Source organism: Cebus imitator, unplaced genomic scaffold (genome assembly GCF_001604975.1).
Source record: "Cebus imitator isolate Cc_AM_T3 unplaced genomic scaffold, Cebus_imitator-1.0 Scaffold767, whole genome shotgun sequence".
NCBI classification, from domain to species: Eukaryota; Metazoa; Chordata; class Mammalia; order Primates; family Cebidae; genus Cebus; species Cebus imitator.
This window is the reverse complement of record NW_016108082.1, coordinates 105,231-108,532: the sequence shown is the minus strand read 5'-3', so window position 1 is coordinate 108,532 and position 3,302 is coordinate 105,231. Positions and strand designations below refer to the sequence as shown.

General features: G+C 43.6%; 1 protein-coding gene across 3 annotated transcripts in view; it reads left to right on the top strand.

The window, feature by feature from the left end:
- Window positions 1–3,302, top strand: part of SNX31 (sorting nexin 31) — a 69,801-nt gene that overhangs the window by 15,351 nt on the left and 51,148 nt on the right. The gene's annotated exons all lie outside the window — the stretch shown is intronic.

Below are 3,302 nucleotides of genomic sequence, written 5' to 3'. Positions count from 1 at the left end.
ACCATGCCCAGCTAATTTTTCGTATTTTTAGTAGAGACGGGGTTTCACCATGTTGACCAGGATGGTCTCGATCTCTTGACCTCGTGATCCACCCACCTCGGCCTCCCAAAGTGCTGGGATCACAGGCTTGAGCCACCGCGCCCGGCCTATATATCTTTTTTTAAAACTCACTTGAATGTTACATACCTCAGCCATCTTATTTTAAAATACTTTGTGACTTTGGTAAGCAGATCACCTGAACCCAGGAGTTCAAGACCAGCTCGGCCTATATGGCAAAGCCATCTCTACTAAAAATACAGAAAATTAACCAGGTATGGTGGCAGGTACCTGTAATCCCAGCTACTTGGGAGGCTAAGGCAGGAGAATCACTTGATCCCAGGAGGTGGACGCCGCATGAGCCCAGATTGCGTGATTGCACTCCAGCCTTGGTAACGAGTGAAGCTGCATCTCAAAAAACTAAATAAAATAAAATAAAATAAAATAAAATACTTTGTGTGTTTCCTAAGCTCACGGAGATTCTCTTGTATAACCACAGTGTAGTTATCAAAATCAGGAAACAACACTGATACAATAATTTATCTAGAGACCTTATTTAGACTTCACCAACTATTAGACTGGGCATGGTAGCTCATGCCTGTAATTCCAGCACTTTGGGAGGTTAAGGCAGGAGGATCCCTTGAGCCCAGGAGTTCAAGGTCAGCCTGGGCAATATAACAAGACCCTGTCTGTACCAAAAAATTAGCTCAATATAGTGGCATATGCCTGTAGTCCCACCTACTTGGAAAGCTAAGATGGGAGGACGGCTTGAGCCCAGGAGTTTCAGGCTGCAGTAAGCTCTGATCATACCACTGCACTTCATCCTGAGCAACAGAGAAAGACCCTCTCTCAAAAAACAAAATAAAGTCAGCAAACATATAACTGCTGAGACATTTAGGCTGGGCGTGGTGGCTCATACCTGTAATCCCAACACTTTGGGAAGCTGAGGCAGGAGGATCCCTTGAGCCCAACCTAGAAACATAGACCTCATCTCTTTTTATTTTATTTTATTTTATTTTTGAGACAGAGTTTCGCTCTTGTTACCCAGGCTAGAGTGCAATGGCGCGATCTCGGCTCACCGCAGCCTCCGCCTCCTGGGTTCAGGCAATTCTCCTGCCTCAGGCTCCTGAGTAGCTGGGATTACAGGCATGCACCACCATGCCCAGCTAATTTTTTTGTAGTTTTAGTGGAGACAGGGTTTCACCACGTTGACCAGGATGGTCTCGATCTCTTGACCTCGTGATCCACCCGCCTCGGCCTCCCAAAGTGCTGGGATTACAGGCGTGAGCCACCGCGCCCGGCCTCTTTTTATTTTTTTAAGAGTCAGTGTCTTGTTTGTGACCCAGGCTGGAGTGCAGTGGTGCAATCACAGCTCACTGCGGGTCTCGACCTCCTGAGCTATGATTTGGGCAACTGCACTCCAGCCTGGGTGGCAGATGGAGACCCTGTCTCTAAAAATAAATAAAATGTCACCAACTAGTATACTAATGTCCTTCATAGCTAAAGAAAGATTTTTTCTTGTAAGTTGACTTTTTTTCTCTTAAAATATATAACTTAGAGATCAGCCTACCTCAGCAGTCATAGATTTATCTCATTATTTTTCATGGCTTCAATTTTTCTTAAACCATAGTAGGTAAAATTTCTTGAAGCCATCTATTTCCCATTAATTTTTTCTTTTCTTTTTCTTCCTTTTTTTCCCCCCTTTTTCTCAAGAAGACCATACTTCTTTTTAGACCTGCTGAACCAGCTCTTTCAAAGTTCAAGTTCGAAATGCAGTATCTTTTGCATTTTCATTCTCCCTTGGCTTGTTTTCTCATATCTTAGCAAAATGCCCCTTTAATACCTGGACTTTTTACTGATGATCACAATGCTTAAGGGCTCACTTTTCCAGGCCTGGTCTTTATTCACATCGTCAGGATGATTTGTGTACCATCTTTGACAAGGTCAAGTAAGGAGACAGTGCAGCTTAGCCTCATGACTCAGAGCACAGGTTCTAGAATCAGACCCAGGGTCAAATCCCACTTTAGCTCCTCACCAGCTGTGTGGCCTTGGGCAAGATATCTACCTTCTCTGAGCCTCAGTTTCTTTACCCATGAAATAGAGATAATATTTACCTTGGAGTTTGTTATAAAGATTAGATAAGCTAAAATATGCAAAGTTTTTTATCCTGGTACTGGTACTTAATAGTCATGCAGTAAATACCAGTTGGGTGAATACTTTTTCAGCAGCTTTCCCCATTCCCAGGAATTTATGTTAATGAATATAGTTATTAATAGCTTGCCTATATGCCCCATTATATTTCAGAAAATAATGCAAGGGCTCTCCCTGCCCCCTACCTTCCACCAGAATTACCCCTCAGAAAAGACAAAATGCCTTTTTTTTTTCTTTTTGAGATGAAATCTCTCACTGTCACTCAGGCTGGAGTGCAATGGCACGATCTTGGCTCACTACAACCTCCACCTCCTGGGTTCAAGCGATTCTCCTGCCTCAGCCTCATGAGTAGCTGGAATTACAGTTGCATGCCACCATACCCAGCTAATTTTTTGTATCTTTAGTAAAGATGGGGTTTCACCATGTTGGCCAGGCTGGCCTCCAACTCCTGACTTTGTGACCTGCCCACCTTTGCCTCCCAAAGTGCTGGGATTACAGGCATGAGCAAGTGTGCCCAGCGTAGAAGACTTTTTATAAATAGTTTCTCATGTTGCAGGGACTTTCTCTCTTAGTTTATTTTGAAAAGCATGACATCATTTGGGAAAGGCACAGCCTGCAGTGAAGTCAGTGATAGTTTTGAATGCTGCTAGAGGATGTTTGATGAAATTAGTAAAATAGGTCAGGTATGGTGGTGCATGCCTATATTCCCAGCTGCTTGGGGACTGAAGCAAGAGAATTGCTTGAACCTGGGAGGTGGAGGTTGCAGTGAGCTGAGATTGCGCCATTGTACTCTAGCCTGGGTGACAGAGCAAGACTCTGTCAAGAAAAAAAAAAATTAGTAAAACAGCAATGAAAACAGAAGGAAATTTGGGAGCATTTAGTAAGTACGTAAGTGTAGCTGAAGCACAGGATATAGGAGAGGACCTGTGGCAAGGGGGGTGAACCAGGAGGAACCAGGCTGGGCCACACCTTGTGGGTTTGCAGTTCTCATGGGGGTGTGTCTGCCTCATCTACTCTTCCCACAGCTCCTGGCTATTTGTATCAGGAGCTTTAAAACTAAGGGTGAAAATATTTTCGTAAAATATAGAAGAATGAAATATTTTAAATCTCTTTGA